Source organism: Falco rusticolus, chromosome 4 (assembly GCF_015220075.1).
Source record: "Falco rusticolus isolate bFalRus1 chromosome 4, bFalRus1.pri, whole genome shotgun sequence".
Taxonomy (NCBI): domain Eukaryota; kingdom Metazoa; phylum Chordata; class Aves; order Falconiformes; family Falconidae; genus Falco; species Falco rusticolus.
Window position 1 is genome coordinate 2,162,398 of NC_051190.1, and position 17,458 is coordinate 2,179,855.

Sequence of the window (17,458 nt, forward strand, 5' to 3'; positions counted from 1 at the left end):
GTTAGGTTTCTAAGTCCTACTGAAAGCCAGTGGTATTTAAGTTCCGAAGTGAAAAAATGACTATGCTTCCCTTGGGTGCTTTTAAAAGTATACCCTTAGCCTCTGGTTCAGTTCCACCTCCACAGTGATCCTTTCCTTGTTACCTGTTCAGGTGATTTAAAACTGATGTACTGGGTCTTTCAGTTCTTCAAAACTTGATAGTACCATCGGTCTACTAACCAGAAGACCTTCTTAGCAGTGCATCGCTGTCGTGGCAGGAGCTTCTCAAAACTTTACCCTTTCTTTAATGGATGTCCATGCCACTCTGTATTTGTGTTGCAGAAGGCAAGGTAAAAGGAGTGGGCCGTTTGTGAGAGCCCTGGCATCATTTCAGTTCAAGCCTTTAAATACAGTCCTTGGGAAAATCCTTGAGTCGTGCTAAAATTGAATTGAGCATTCTGGAAACACATGCCTGTTTCTGATTGTCAGCTTACCATGGGTTTCTTTTTGTAATTGTGTATTGTTCGCCCCTTCCTTTCAGGCGACGACTCTCTCTATAAAACCTACTTCATATCAATTCTGCAGTTGTTTGAAGTTTCCTTACTTTGCGTTTTGTTTCTCATATTAAGCCCAATGCAACAGAGTACAAATTATTTGGTTTTAGCAGGCATCAGGACATAAGAAATAATCCAATTTCATGTCTTTAAGATCTGTTTTGATATACTGTTGAAAACAGTGATGTTCTGAAAGTGGTATATTCACCTAACATATAAGCTTAGGGTCATGTGAGGTTCTTATTGCTCTTTATTATGTTTTTCATAATTTAGTTGCAACTTTGCCACCCACGTCTCAAAGCCAACTCCCAGCAGCCCTGTGTTCCACTTATATCGACTTTATTTTTATATTTAATGAAAATAGACTTCTGCCCAGAGATAAATCTTTGATGCACTCTGACCTGCCTGCCTTTCTGTTACCTGTGTCTGTATAATCATTTTCTAATAGTAGTAAATAAAAAAGAAAATCATTGTTGAGAATATTTGCTTAGTGAGCAAGGAAATCACTTTTGACAGCTAGAATATGCATTGAACCTTAAGGCAAACAAACAAACAAAAAAATTATGAATATATATAGAAGGGCTTTTCCTTTCTTCCCTATACTGTAAGGGAGGTTTGATGGGGGAAAGTACAGATGAAGAATACAATTAGATGGCAAGATGCTTTATGTTGCCTAAAGCACACATAAGATTTACTCATAAAAAAATAGTCAATTTAATTATGTTTATTGAAAGCCAGGCAGGGGAGAGATAATTAATCCATATAGTGGCCAAAAGGGATTTCTATGTCCGTAATCTTGAGTGGTAATTGTTTTCCTTTTCCGAAATGATCCTAACAGCGAGTTCCTCTCTTATTTTGTAACTTTCACTTACTTACAAGGTTCTGAATTAGGATGCCTGCAGGCTAAAAATCCCATTTTCAGTGATTATTTTTTTCCTTTGTTCCTTTTCTTCTTCCTGCCCCCTTCTGCTTACCTAACTGCAGCGCCCGTCCTAGCCAGGTAGTCTGGCCAAAATAGCTCCTGCCATCTGGAACAGTCACTGTGAACCTCTCAGTGACTTCCTCTCATTTGAAATGTCAGCTTGAATCTTTTCTCCCTTGCTTACTGCTCCTTAATTTTCTTTTCATTTTGTTATTCATTATTCAACAAGGTGACTGTGTTGTTTGATTGTGTTGATGTACAGTGTGCATGAAAAATGCTACGCAGAAGAGAGCTCTGTGTTCTTCCTCCTCTGTCTTCCCCATTATCCTAATCCACATCAGGGTCTGGTTGCTACTGATATGTCATCTGTCCTATGAGAATTATCTAGCATGATGTATTGAAATTGTATTTAGATTCAGTATGAGTGCAGAGCTGTCTAAATGTTCTTTTAAAAGAGGCAAAGAAAATAAAATTCAGACAAGCCATTATTTTTCACTTAAGATCAGTGTTTTCATATAATTCCTAACGTATTTTTGCATTTTCAGATGTTTGGTGAATTGCTGAATTTCCTGATAAGCAAACTAAGCATTGCTTTTTTCCCATGAAGGTTATTCCTGTCATTGTGCAATTAGATGGGAATGTCAATTTTTTTCTGTTTTTAGATAAGCTACACTTGGGTTATTTGAAATCATGCTCTTGGATCTTGATGGTGAAAAATGAGGAGCATATTAAAAAATAATTCTTGCATTACATTAACAATGATTTTAAGACACATAATAGTATGAATGTTTTAAGATGTTATTCTAGTAAGGGTTAGGGTTAGGACAGAGGCTGACTCATGGTTATAGATGTTCAGAATTCACAACACAAGGCTATTAGCAATGCATTTGGCTAAGCAGAATATAAGCAGTGAAGTCTGTAAGCTTTTCCATGCAGCTCTGCCAACAAAACTTAGTCCTTGGTTGCTTGTGGACAGCAGTGACATAGAGTATTGGAATGTCTAATTGCTTTAATTGACTGAAGAGCAAAGTGTTTTTACTGGACCTGTTTTCTTTAAGCATTTGCATAATCTTTAACTTTGAAATTAATAATATGTACTTTGGAAATTCTCATTTTGTTGACAGGTGGGGAGTAGCATGTGATTGTCTAAGCTTCCTTTTAGATATTTGTCCTGTCTTTTTGAGTTACCTACACTTCAGTGGTGTTTGCACAATGCATACAATGCCTCGGACTGTAGCTGTAGCTGTCTGTCGTTTCCAAAGAAGGATTTTCAGAGTGTAATGCATATCTGTAATTTACAAAGAGCTGTTTCCATTGCTAGCTTTCACTCTTATGTGAAATCAATATTTTCTGGGTCAAAGCTTTGATATCAGTATGGAATTAGGGGCAATAAAAGATGATGGGAGGAGGTTGCTAGTGGGCAGAAAATTTTAGTTTCTGGGGCCACTTTTGGTGCTGAGATGTTCTTGCTCAGGAATGGAGTTTCCTAGGGATGGCTTTGTTTCAGTTTTGTCTGGGATCCAAATAACCATTTTGTCTGTGTACCTTCACCACAGAAGACTTTATTCATGGTCTTCCTGTATTTTCTTCCCAGGTGTATATACTTTCCAGGGAAATGTAGGTCTGACAACTCACAATCAAAACTTACTTTGTAAAGAAATGGGATTTCTTAAAGAAAGAGGAGTGAGACCTTGAACTGCTTTTGGAATTGCCTGTGAGAGACTTGATGTATACCTGCTGTGTCACAGCCTTGTACACCTTAAAAAAAAGCGGGTAGTCACAGTTTGTACCATCCTGAGCTAGTGTATCATCTTCACCCTGGACTTCGGCTATACTGGAATGATAAATGCGGTAATTGCAATGTCTGGAAAGCCGGCCAAGGAGCTGCAATTTCCCAGGAAGCTGGAGGTGGAAGGGGGGGGGGATGTTGCAAACTGTTTGTGACTGGTGTTGCTATAGCAAGTGGATCCTTCATGTGCCAGCTTCCAATAAACTTAATTTGATAGCTAGGTTTGGGTATTTTCATGTCTGCTCCCTGCAAATGCAGACACCGCTGTGCACAGCAGTTGTCTGTGTCTTGTGTTAAATTGAGAAACCTCATATTGGTGCTTCCACTGCCTTACTGTGTCGGGCCAGTAGCTGGGCAGAGCTGGGTTATGGTTTTTCAGGCTTTGTACAGCGCTTGCCAACATTGACAATCTTTCCCACTCTCATTGCAAAAATAGTAAGGGCCCTGAGATGTACTTTGCCTAATTCTGCACCAAGTGGGTGCATCTGGTATCAGATGTGTGGGTGTATCAGAGCTATGAGCTACAGTGGCCACCAAACAAACCTCTTTGTCTTGTGCAGTTGTTTGGATGATTCTTTTTTAATCTTTTCCCTGGAACAAGGTCAAGAGGGTTATTTTTTCATTTGCTCCAGTATTAGATTCCTTCGCCCCATTTATAGCAAACCCTTGAGGAGTTAAGCAGATAAGGAAATCCTCGAGGATATGGAAGCTGCTTTTTTAATTTTAGGTGCTAATTTTAAAGGAAGAGATGTCTGGGCAAGCATTATTACTTGTACAAAGACTCTTTCAAGTACTAGAAATCTGGAACACTCTGTGTTTCAGAGGCAAATAAAATTTGCCTTTTTTCTGTGAGCCAGGTTGAATTAATTGGAAAGAAATGAACCCGTTAATTCTGATTCATTTTGGCTTAGGAAGGCTATTTTGAAGATGGATAATTCTGAGTGGAAAATAGGATGGCATTTTGCATGAAATATCTAAATTATTATTGGTGGTTACATTATCTAAGTCAGCTGATGGGCTTTGTGTAAGGCCATCATTTAGCAATCTGCAGCAGCTTACTGACTGTTTTTTTGTTTTATTGGTGTCTTTACGTGGTAGTCTGAGGGGAAAAAGAGATAGCAAAGTTGCCTCATGCAGAGCAGATGGTAATGGCTGTAAAGAAGCAGGAGACGAAGAATGCTGTCTTGGTCAGAATGAAGCTTTGCAGAGTATGTTTTTAAAATACTTACGTATTATTTATTCACAGACTGCTTCCGCTGTGTGTCCAGAATGTGCTCCTTTAAACGCTCACAGTAACAAAAAGTCTGTAGAAGGCACCGCAGCTGTGATTACTCTATTGACTGACTTTGTAAGAATGAGTGAGCGGCTGACTTGGCTCTTTGGGAGCGTGCTGCTCGAGTGCCGCAGTGCTGGGAAAGCGCCGTGCTTCTCCGGTGGAACAGTATCACATGCTTCCTGCAATCCACAGAACAGATCCCGTCAAGTGGGACTTCCTCCTGCGAGTGTCCCTTGCAATTAACTTGACTGAAACTGGAGGAAGACTAGCAGTTTTGGACTCGGTGCCTGTTTGTTCTCCTACATACACCGGGAGAGTGTATCATCTTTCTTTAGCTGCTCTGGTGTTATGGGAGTGTAGATAAGAAGCAGAAAGTGGTACATCTGTTATTTTCAAATCAGAAAGCAAAGAGCGAACATTTAATGTTATAAATAAGTATAAATACTGAAAAGAGTCGTTTTGGGTTTTTTCTTACTGTTATAGGACTGTAATTAGTAAGACACCCTTACCTTGGAAGGCTGTGGTAGTGATGGTGCTGCAGAAAAGTGCTGCCCCTCCCCAACACAGTGCTACATATTGTAATGGGTCATGGTGTTTTTTGAAATTATTATATATGTAGAGCTTCTGACTCATCCCATTTGTTTCCTGGTGTAACAAGCTGTTACATTAGTTTCATATTTTTGCTTTTGAACTCTGAAAATAAAGAAAAAGCGTCTTGCAATCATACTTACCTGTGGTAGAAGACAGTGCTGAAAGTACTTTTCTTTCTTCCCCCATTGAACACTTGCTGTGAGGGTTCATGCAGCTGCTTTTCCTCCTCAAGTAAGTGTTTTCTCTCTTTTACTTTTCTTTAAATATGCAGGATCCTCGCTTGACAAAAGACTAGTGTCACTCTAACCTGAAGAGCGTAGGTGTGCCATTGTGCTTTCTCTGATTCCCAGCTGCAAGAACATACTTGTCTATTGAGCCATTATCTTATTTTCCCACCTGCTCTTTCCTTGGTTGCCATAAATTCCAGAGTTACAGTAGTACAAGGCAGGGTTAGCAACCCAGGGCAGGTCATTTAAACGTGTGCATATAGTTTCAACGTCTACCTGTCTAAGCAAGGCAGTGCCTTTTAAGCCCTGTGAGCTTGTCTTCTCCCAAGAGACTACACCTCTGAAGTGCCCTACTTCAGGGCATCTGAGGAACTGGAAGGAGTCATAAGCTGCTGCTGCTCTCAGAGGCGAGATGCAGCGGTTCTTGTATGCTGTTCGTGGTTCCCTTCCTCCATGGGAAGTAGCTCCCAGCTTTCACTGGATCAGGAGCTTAGAGACTTGTAACAGGCCTCCATTGAGGAGGGAGTGGTGTGATTTTGTGTCCTTTTTCCCCTCTGTGCTTAGAGTGCAGAGACTAAGGTTAACCTCACACAGTTTGGGACATTTCTTAGAGGATGTATTTCCTATTAATGTTCTTGCACAGAAATTCCTGCGGTATTTATGGCATTATCGCATACCAGTTCCACTTCGGTCACACCAAGCATGAAGGCTAATCCAGGTTCCAAAAGCAAGTAAATGCAAAGGAAAAAAAATTGCCATTTACACAGAATTCTCTATTCAAATTGTTTCACCCAAGCACGAAGCTGGATTAAAAATTGTTTCAAAATACTGTTGCAGCTGGCTATGCAAATAATGCTTTGGTAATACTGACAACAACAAAGCTGATCGAACAATGCCTCTTGGACATGTGGCCCCTGCTGCATGATGGGCTTCTTTAAGTCACTTAAAATTGCGAGTTTGCATGAAGAATTGATGGTAAGTATGAACTGGATGTAACTTTGTTGTCATAATGGAGATACTTCTGAGAAGAAGGTGCTGACTAATAGCAATCCCACACAGGCACCAGTACTACTACGTGAGTAACAATTTATGCACCTGTAAGTTGGTGAAGGTCTGATTCTTACCTCTAACAGCAGTTGGAATTTTTGGTGTCGTGTTTTATTGGTGGTTCTTTGTTATCCTGTGTTAAGTTTGTCATGCCAGTGCAGGTGGTTACATTTGTAGGGAAAAAGGCTGCAGTAGTGCCTTACAACTGCGTGTGGTAAGTTAAGTGAAGGCCAACAGGTGACCTGCGTGCTTATCACAGATTTAGTAACTTTGTGCAATGCAGCAAATTATGAATCTGCCTTACACATCCCTGTATGAGGTAGAGGCTGGATCCCAGCCTCCCTGCTCTTCCCTTGGGCCTTTCAGATTCATTAGGAGCTGAGAAACAAAGCTTTGTTTCTTCTCTCTTTACTTTTTTTTTCCCCCCTCTTAAATATATTAAGGAGTTTTCCTCCACGATTTTACCTCCATTATTTACATATATATTTGAATTTTGTTCCTTCCAGCTTAAATTTTTACAGTGCCTAAATCAAAACGGCCCCATTATAAACTTACAGTCAGTTTGGTAATATAGCAGCTTAATAATATAATAAAAACATGTTTCTTGCGAGAAAATTTGTTTTGAGTGAAACCATATGCACATGTTAATGGGAAATATTTGTCACACTTCTGTTTTACTGCCATTTTTTGTATTTGTTTCGATTCTTATTAATAGCATCCTTCTGAAACTTTTCTGAGAGACTGCACAGCAGATTTTTTTAATGCTGTAACTGGAGTACAATTTTAAATGTCTTGGATGTGATTCCAAACAGAGCTGAACAAGGCTGAAATAATATGTAGCCCCTGATTGAGTATAAAGCTGTAATTACAGTTAGGGACTTTGCTGATGTTATAGAAATCACTAGAGCAAAACTCCACAATAGAAAAATGGTCATTCTCTACTTTATATATAAATCAACCCATAGGGACTCTTCCCTCTGGAGCTGCTTCTGGGGAAACTGATGTATACTAACCTTTTTTGGAGTTCACATCTTGCTCTTTGGAGAGGTTGCAATACTTGTTTGGACTGCTTCCCACTCTTTTCCTACAGTAAAACACTTGCATTAGAAGGGTAATACTTTTGGGGCTGTTAAAATTACGAATCCTGATAGGTTTCAAGTAATCTCCGTTACCTTCCAACGTGACGCTGCATTTTGTTCTTTCTGTAAATCATCTCTCCATAGAAGATCTGCTTGGTAAGCAATGCTTGCTGGTGCTCAGTGTCTCGCACCTCAATCTTCTTGGAAGTTTAGTGTAGATGATTGTTTAGCTGTCAGTGTTGGTTGTCTACTTGATTTAAAAAATACTGCTTCACCTATGAGAGATTTCCATCCAACCGACAGACAATGGTGATCGCTGTGTAAGGGTACACATACGACTGTTTTCCACTATATGTGGTTGTCCTAAGATTTTGCATGTGAAAATATAAGGGATGTTGTCCTCGGTAAGGCCAACTACCCACAGTCATCCCCAAATGTCGCTTCTGTGTGGAAATCATTAGCTCAGGCACCATCCATTTGAGCAGTAACCTTTGGATTGTTTTTGAAATGTGCGTTGTGTCATGGCTACTTGTGTTGAAATTCCTCTCACACGTTAATGTCCAGTTACAGAGTCTTGAAAGGTCTTTATATGCTTCTTCATGGTTAGCCCTCCTCATTCTAGCGTGAGTAAGCGCATCTTCCCTTGGCCTTGCCATGTTGCTGCCTGGTCCCTTTCCCAGTGTTCCTGAAGAGCTCTGCCTGTGACCTGCTGCAGGTGGGAGAACTGAGCACTTACTCCTCTTCTGGTTCCCATCTTTAAACCAGGGTTTTTTTTCTAAAAGCAAAGACCTTCTGTTTTACCTTGCAGTTGCTTAATTTTCATATGGCTTTCTTTGTGGAAGGTGTTTTCAAAAGCCTACAAATGTCTGTTGGATTTTATGTCATCCAGATATATAGCTCCGCCTGGCTCCCCCCCGGCGCGTGCACCCAGCAGGTTTGTGAAGCATGACTTCCCTTTACACAAAGGGAAAACCGACTTTCCTCCTTAACAAAAAATATTTATTTGTTTATTTCTAGATTTAATAATTTCTTTTGATTTTCCCAATAAATGTGCCAGGATTACTAGTCTTTATTACTCAGTTATCCACTACAATCTTAAAAAAATGAAAATGAGCCACCCCCCCCATCCTCCCCCGCTGCTGCTCCAGGCTGTCTGCACTGGAAGAGTCTTTCCTTGCGCCTATTAATTGGCAGTTGCCGCTTGTGTACAGCAGCTTGTTCTAGACCAGGTTTGCTAGATGCAGATTACACAGAAATCTATTTTTATCAATTCATTACTGAAGCCCAAAATGTGGCTGCAAGCTTTAAAATACCTTTAGTTTTACTGCATTTTAATCTTTGGGATTTTATGCTCTTGACACCTAACAGATATTTTTCTTTTTAATCCAAGTCCTCCTCCTCCTATTTCTCTTTAATCCTGTTTTTATATGCAACACTCCTTTCTTTTTTATTTTTTAAACAAGTTTCTGCCCAGATGGAGAGTTTTGTATGTTCTTAACTGTCAGGTTTCATTATACAGGATTTTTAACAGCAAGGTCAGTCCATAGGAAGTTCTGTTATTTGTGATGAAGGATAGGTGGCACTCTTGTTATTTTTGTTTGGTTTCCTGAAATAAATCAGGTGTATGTACTCTCTTAGTAAGATTTCTTTTTGTACAGTAAGTGTTTTAGAGCATTCTTGAACAGTGAAGAGGATTTTTTTTTTTTTATAATATGAATACATACTTAAATTATCTGGGTCTGGTTCACAGTACTCTGTAGGAAGATAAAATATTTTTGTGAAGAGCTCAAGAATAAGTGCTCAACTATATGCATTGGCTGATTTTACGTATATAATTTTTGGTTTTATATGTTTTCTCCCTTTTTCATTAGGCAAAGAAGAAAACCAAAAAATCCTTCAATGTAATTTTAGCTCCAGTTATTAATACCTTTATACTTAGTACTTTCTTGTTAGTTTTGTATTTAAAATATAGATTTCAGTTGGCACAGTAATCATAGCACTACTGAATAAAAGAAAATGGCACATTAGCAAGTGCTAAACAGTCAATAGAGCCTTTATTTCTTAATCTGGGGTAGTAAATATGTGTTGCCCTAATTCTGTAAATTGATTGTAGAATTATGTAGATTTCTGAGTTTGAGAGTTTTCTCTTATAATCTCAATATCCTGAAACACAGGAAAAGACATGCTGGTAGAGGTATGATATGTTAGATGTTTTCCATAACTTTAAAGGAAAACTCATTTCAACTCAATGTTTTTTCCTTCCCTTAGCGCACGGCTGGAACATGGTTGCATGGATGTATTTTAACCTTGATTATTGATTACTTCAAATAAATTTCATTATTACTACTAGCTGACAGTTTCATATGGCTGAGGCAAGATGATTTGATGTCCTCAGTCCAATTTCTGTTGATCCATTTGTCAATCAATTCATTCTGTTACTGCTCTTCCCAGAAGAGCACCCCATGGTTGAAAGGAAAGGGGCTAAACAGAGCTGGAATGAGCAGAGATTAGAAAAGCTTCCATTCTGCTTCTGTCCAAGAGTGTGAATCTCGTCCACGCCAGTATCTAAATACCTCAATGTTTGATGACACATTCTTGCCACGTAAACCTCTCTGTGATGGGGTCGTGGCTTGTCCAATGCCACAGACTTTTCAGGGAATTTCTCACTTGAAGCCTTCTAAGAAGAGCCATTCCTAAGTACTGAATGTCCTGTAAGGCTACTTCTGCCATCTGGTTCAAAACAAAAATTAAATGGGTAAGGTGGAGAAAACATGAATAATAAAGGAGAAGGTCATTACAGATGAAAAAAATACATTTGTGTGATTTTCATCAAATGTCTATTAATGGGTGTTAACTACCTAATCGTAGCATAATGTGCATTGTGTTCTTTCATATGTTTCTTCAATGCTTTAATCTTACTTAACTACAGTTTAGGTTTCTGGACTTGAGACTATGCTTTGATAGTATAGTGTGAACTTAGTTGAAAGAAAATCCCTTCTTGTAAGGGTTTCCAGTCTAATTTAGACTTCAGATATCTTCACTTTAAAATATTTAGCTAGTATATATTCACTGGGGAAAGTGTTTGTCTTTAAATTTTGATGGTGATTGAATCCTGGAATCAAAAATAGATTGAACAAGCTATTTTGTTTTAATTGGTAAAGAAACATTTTATAACTTGGCAGTTTATTTTGCAGTTTATATTTCTGGTGCCCTTCCATGTAACACAGGCTCATGTATTACTCACCCCTCCCGTTTCTCCTCCAAAGTGTTGGGTTTATTTCATTTTTTAATTTTAATACCCTGAAGTGTTTGAATTGAAGAGTCTCAAATAAAAATCTGGTTTGGTACAGGAAGTTTTCTTGAAGACTTGAATAACATTTACTTTTAATTTCTAATGCTGATTCAGCTATCAAGCTATTAGATGCTATTAAGGCAAAGAATTTTATGTGTTTTGTATAATACTACAAGTCCCAAATGGTGGTAGTTATTGAAGTTAACTTTTTGCTGGACTGTGGGAGTACTAGCATCTTTAAGAGATTCCAATTTCACTTCTTATTTATGCTTGACATTTAATGTGCTTGACATTCTGATTATTTTACACCTACCTAATTTCTTCTAGCTCAAGGGATAATGGCAATATTTTAAACAGTTGTGAAGTGTGGCTTTATGTTATTAAGCAGGTGCCGCACTACAAATGGAAGGAAAACCTCCCTAAACTATTTCTAGAATCATTGTTTTCGTGTTGCATATCTCAGGGTCAGCTAGAGTTGTTCATCAGATTGTTCAGCTGTGCATCTTGGTTATCTATTTTCTTGCCAGGAAGATAAAGCATTACTATTACTTTACGTCCTTTTATTTATCTATATATCTGTGTGTATACAGATGCTTTTGAAATACATAATGCTAGACTGTGCGCTAACATTGTGTCCTTTGTGATCAAGGGGTGAGGCATCACAGTGGTGGATCTCTGTGTAGTTACTGAGGGTTTACATTTTTCCTAAAGTTTGAATTACAATGGCACTGTAAAAGAACATATTCTACTGTAACATTCAGCCCATTAAACCGAGCTCATATGTCTATAGCATACATTTACTGCAGGTGTGGTAGATCACAGAAACAGCTCTCCTATGTCTTGCTTTATAGATAACTGGGGTATAATGTGAGTAATTATCATGGGAAAACAATTACCTACCTAACTGCTTGTAAGTATACTTTGTTAAAGTCTTTTCTCTCCCTTTGCAAAGGAGTTTTATTAGTCATCTTTGTTGAGTTGTATTCCTATGGGAAAATGTGGTTCCCCACAGTCCTGTACAGATTTTAGGCTCTTTCAAAAATGGTAAAACGGGTATCAGAGGAAGAGGAAGCAGAAGGAAAATCAGGCTCTTTAGAGAAGTACAACTGACGGTCACAATTTCTGTTTGCTTCATCTACTGGAAATGTTGTATTGCATTTAACTGTTGTAATGGTGAGCAAATTGACTACATGAGGAGTGATGAATAAATGTTAAAAGACTTTATTTTACAGACCCATGCAGGGACACTTTAACTACTTACCCAGGTCTTCACAAAACAATCGGCATGGCCCAGCAAGGGTCCTTGAAACAGCACTGACTGAATGGTTATGGGAATGGTTTTTAAATGTCTTTATTTTGCAATCTTGCCACCTGCTGGTATTCTGTGGCAATAAGAAACTGGTTAAAAACCTGTTCCAAGACTCATACTTATTTTGGTAGACAAGATTTTAAGAGCTGAATTTAAGACTGGATTATAAATAGATCCTTTGGTTTTAGCATGCAGATTCAGTGTGTTCTTCCTTTATAGTGCCAGCATCCCGTGTTAGGGGCAGTGTAAGGCTGTGCGTGTCTTTGCGTTAAAGGTGTCTGTTCATCCTCACTCTGATTTCTGCAGACACGTGGGAAGAGAAAGTCTGGAAGTATTGTGTGGTCCTGGAACTCTGAGTCGTGGCACGTTATTCCTCAAAATAAATTTGAGATACAGTTTGAAAAGGAACGGTGTCCATGTCCTGAAATCCCCAGACAAAGTTATGCCAACTGAGTTTGCCTAATTAATGTAAACTCACGTAACGGATGTTGTTATCCCTAAAGCAGGTACTACAAATCTAAGTGACTTGGAACTTAGAAGTATTTGGATAGTTTAGACTCACTTGGGCACAAGGTAGAGACTGAATAAAGTCAATGATGTGGAAGACCTGGCATTTTTAAAATTTCGTGGCAGGAGCTCTGGGGAAGTGCTCTCCTTTACCTTAACCCAAGGTGAAGAATATGTGGTCTTACTGGTCTGCGTGGGGAAATCCTCATTTATCATAAAAGATGTTTTCACATAGCATTCAAAGGGCATTAAACAATGCGGGTTTTGTAAGCTGAATCCAACATGTTTTACTGAGGGGTATGATGAACTGATCATTAGCTGGAACTCCTAAGTGGATGTTTTCTCTACCAAGAATATTTCCTCTGGCTGTGCCATATGCTGTTGTTTAACGCAAGAGTAACTGAGTAAAAATCTGTAACTTGGGTCAAAAATGGGAACCACTGTACTCCAGTATGGGTGATTTCAGTACTCCTTCTTGAGTACCCATTATGAAACAGGTCAGAATGCCATTTATTCACGCTATCAGTATGTTGACCTTAAGATCTCTCAGTTACTCGCTTTCAGGTTCTTACGTCGTGCAAGGAATACCAGAGGAACCTCTCTCCCCTCTGCACCCTCCCTCTCTGCCTGTCTTTGCACTCACACAGGCACACAGACAACCCCTACGAGCTGTACATTGTCCCCCCACCGGCTGTGGCAGCCTGGGGACAGCCCGTCACCCTCCGCAGTGGCCTCCCGTATGATCCCATACAGCACAAACAAAACATTGTTCTGTGGTTTCTCTCCTCCTGCCGTCTCCAATGTGAGGCAGGGCAGCAGGCACCAAAGCCAACACGACGGGCACTGTCCGTTTGGTTTGCCATCTGCCGCCTTCTGCTTACCTGGTTCCTGGTCTCAGACGGCCCCTTCCCACTCTCAGCCTTTCGTCCCCCCCTGGTTAAGGTTCTGCAGTTGCCCCATCAGTACTGAATGTTCGTAATGTTGAGTAGCTGTTCTGGGGCAGCTTGAAGTGCTGAAGATTTAGACTTTTCCTCTTCAGGGCTGTTTTTAAAGACGATGGGAATGATAACCAGTTGAAAGTCTCTGAAAGACTGTGTGCATTAAAAATACCATTTCTTCACGTGTATGAGAGGCAAGGGTGCTACAGCGCTGGTAAATGGACAAGAGCAAGAGATTGTTGGCACTGAGGCTCATAGTTCTGAGCTATTAATGTAGATCTTTGGTTACAGAGTTTGAACTTTTTAGTCACATCATTTTACTGCAGAATGTCTGTAACTATTTATGACACTGGATGTTTGCTCTTGGATCTGTTTCTCCTGTGGGGTATCCTTTAGATCAATCCTTGTTTGTTCTATTAATTTGCTTAATTCTCTGGGGTTTGTCAAGTCTAATTATCTCTCTTCTTTCTTCCAGTTTTGAAATTAAGATTGATTAACCAACACGAAAAGACCCAGCTGGTTATGTGACTTGGAACCCTGTTTATGAAGCACTCTTTCGTATTTACAAGACAGCACTGTATGTTGGTTTTTTTTCTTTTTCTCTCCAAAATGAAAAATAAACTGTTGTAACTTAATAGAAATCCTAGAAGATAGAAAATTCCAGAGAAATTCAACTCTTATTGGTAAATAAGATCTTGATTTTTGGCTTAATGACACCAGCCAAGGAAACAGCTCTGTTGATGTTACCATACTACTAATCAGAGGTTTCTTCCACGTAACACTGCTACTTCTGGTTTCATATCATTTAAGGAGAGTTTACCTTAGTTTGAAAGATCAATCTTCTTTCTCTTTACGTTGTGTTGTATGACATGTGGGATTAGTGAATGCGACAAATGTGTGTGTCAGACTGCATTGATAATGGATTATCTGAGGGCCAGTGCTGAAAACCAGAGCAGAGGCAGCAAAGTAAGTGCAGGAGGAGGTGGCAGTGCCGCTTGCTGACACCTATGCAAACGGGGAGCTCCAGCAAAACTCTAGGTTCTCTTCCACCCCCCAGACCCCTAAGATTTTGGACTAAATGATGCTTCCTCTGTATTTGATTTAGACAGTGTTTTCCCACAACTATAGATTTATGCTTTGTAAGACATACCTTCAATTTTAATTGCAAAATAATATTGCACAGTTAAAGTATCAGCCATATAGTCTGTAACCCAGATGTGGGAATGCATAAATGGAAGTTCCAGCAGTAACATTAAAGAGCTTAACTTTTTATATATATATATATTGTGATCTATGTTGTATAAGCTAAAACTTAATAAAAATAAGCTATTAGGTGCAGGTAAAGTGCTGATATGTAATTTATCGTGCTAGATGTGGTATGAATCTTAGCTTTTCCTTTTCCAGTTCTGTGAAAATGTTCTGCCTTAACAGTGATGAGACTTTCTCAGTTCTGTAAGTTGGTGGGGTTTTTTTAATTGCTAAATTTTGGAAGCAATAAATTGACAAGATGTTCCACTTAGACTAGCAGGGAATCGAAGCAATGCTATCAGGTACAGGGCAGCACCACCTTATTTCAAGCATTTCTTTAACTTACAACTGCACTAGAAGACAGGCAGCTTGAATTGGCTGAACTTTAGAACCATGTCAGAAAATAAAGTTGCCCAATTTGCTCTCAATGTATGAAAATTCCGTTATTTTTTTTAAATGAAAGGAAAAAGCTGGTATTTATTCTGGATTCTCTGTTTAATGGTAAGTAGTTCTAGTGGTTTGTAAGTAGTGATATAATAAATATACAATCTGTGTTTTCATTTATTACCTCTCTTGTTACTGAAAGCTTATTAATCAAGAAAGGAAAATGAGGTATAATATTCAAACTATTATAGAAAAAGGGGAAGTGGCACTCACTACCTACTAAATTAAGTCTTTGGCTTATGAAATAGCAGAACCAATAAAGAAAAATCAGTAAATATTTATTCTTAGATAGGGTTTTGTACAGTGATGTATAAGATTACTTTTGATTTTTATGATTACAAAGAGGTATCTGAGCTTTATGGTAACTTGCTTTATGACAGCAATAAATATATTTCCAGTATGGTAATGAGATTGGTTAGCATGTTGTTAAGAAAGAAGAACCACACTTCCTTTTTTTTTAACAAGTAAACAAAGAGTACACCAAAAGTGCTTGTTTAGGGTGTCTTTTCCAGTTGACAGAACACTTCCTCTCCTATAACGAGAGCAGACATAAGCAGGCTTAAAGCTTGATATGAAAACCAAAGAAATTAATAACAACTGCACAGATACAAAGGCTTTGTAAGTTTTCTATGAGTAATTAAGGAACCTTTCCCTGTTGTATAGCTTGAAGTTCTGTATAGCTGCTATGAAGAAGGCTCTGCAAACTTGCTTTACGTTATTTGCTTTTATACTGTATGTTAAAAACCCAAAATTAGTGTTGTATTAGGAAGTTTATAAAAAACATTGTTACACAAAATGGCACTTGCACAACTTGAATGTATTCAAAATACAATGTCATGTTTATATGAATATAAATTTTTCAAGGATTTCCTCTTTTGTCACTAACAGTTTTCATATTAATTTACACCAGGGTGATAAGTGTACCTGTAGTTCTCACTAACATGTAAATGTTTGATAGGCTTTTTCAACTAAAACTAATCTAATTTATATAAAAATATTGTACTTTAAGCCTATATTTTGTCCATATAGTGAACACATAGTCAGAATGACCGTGTGGGCAGGTGTAACAGCAAGTTATTGCAGCGTGTTAAGCATTACTTCTCACTGACATCAGTCTTTGACTTCAATAGTTTGGCACTGTTGCTTTAACGAAGGTTTTAATAGGTGCTATAAGCTCTGCAAAGCAAATATTGTGCTTGTCTTTCAAAATACTAGAGAGTCAAGCTTTGTTTTTTTCAAAACTCTTAAAACAAATAGTCTATAATCTATTTGTCAGACATTTAAATATCTGGAAAAGACTGGAAAGCTAAGATAGGCTTACTAGAGAGGGAACTTTCTTAGTCATTCAGCTATTTTTAAAAAAAGCCTCCCCAAGGTTTTTGTAATTTTTTTGCAAAGAAATAAGAGTTTGAAATACCATAATTTTTTTATATTTTTAATATAATACACAATAGCCTTAATTTCTGTTGTGCAAGGCAAGCTGCCAGGCACAATCACACAATTTAGTACACTTGTAAAAATAAAAGGCTGCAACCCCCCCGAACAAACCTTCCTAAAGAATGCATTGTCTTTACCCACCCAAATACTGTTCTGGAAAGATGCAGGTATAGTGAGCCTCGTAGCCCACTGTATTTCATCGTCGTTTCGCTTGCCTCTGAACCAGAACCGAGGTTACCTTCACATACGACGATGTTTGTTTCCACTGATGAGTGCAGGGCATCCATTCAGGTTAGACCTTAGCACCAGCTTTAGATGACACCAAGCAGGAGGTAACGGTGCTTTGACTGGTGGATTTTGTCTGGTGAGGCCAGGAACACACAAGGATTACTTTTTCCCAAAGGTAACTGCAGCTACTGTCCTCTCCTAAACATACTCCCATATGAAATCCTTTGTGGTTTAGTTTTGTCATTCTTGTGATTTATCTGAGTTATTAAGGAAGACACTTTGGCCTGCTGTGTTATTTCTGTACTACTTAAAAATTAAATGTCATTTGTAATGGAGAATGAAGAAGCTGAAGAAATGGCTTCATCTTCAGCACCAGAAGCAGCTACGCCTGCGTTTCACTGCCTGGCCTGTAAATGCAGGGCACTAGTGAAGCCACAGAAACTCTTGGATTTTAAAATAGTTACAATGATGTGGGGAAACTAGTCTTTTGCAACTTCTTCCATGTACATTGGAGGAAAATACCTGTAACAGCAAAGTGTGGGATTACTAGTCTCACTTCGTTACGATTCTCAGCACAGCTGTGGTGGGCAC

General features: G+C 38.6%; 1 protein-coding gene across 7 annotated transcripts in view; it reads left to right on the forward strand.

Moving 5' to 3' along the window:
• ATP2B2 (ATPase plasma membrane Ca2+ transporting 2) overlaps positions 1–17,458 on the forward strand; it is a 432,242-nt gene that overhangs the window by 135,408 nt on the left and 279,376 nt on the right. For all 7 annotated transcript variants that reach the window (XR_005103974.1, XR_005103975.1, XM_037385876.1 and 4 more), the window contains exon 3: positions 13,986–14,087. The gene's annotated coding sequence lies outside the window, so the exon portion shown is untranslated. The remainder of the gene's footprint in view (positions 1–13,985; positions 14,088–17,458) is intronic.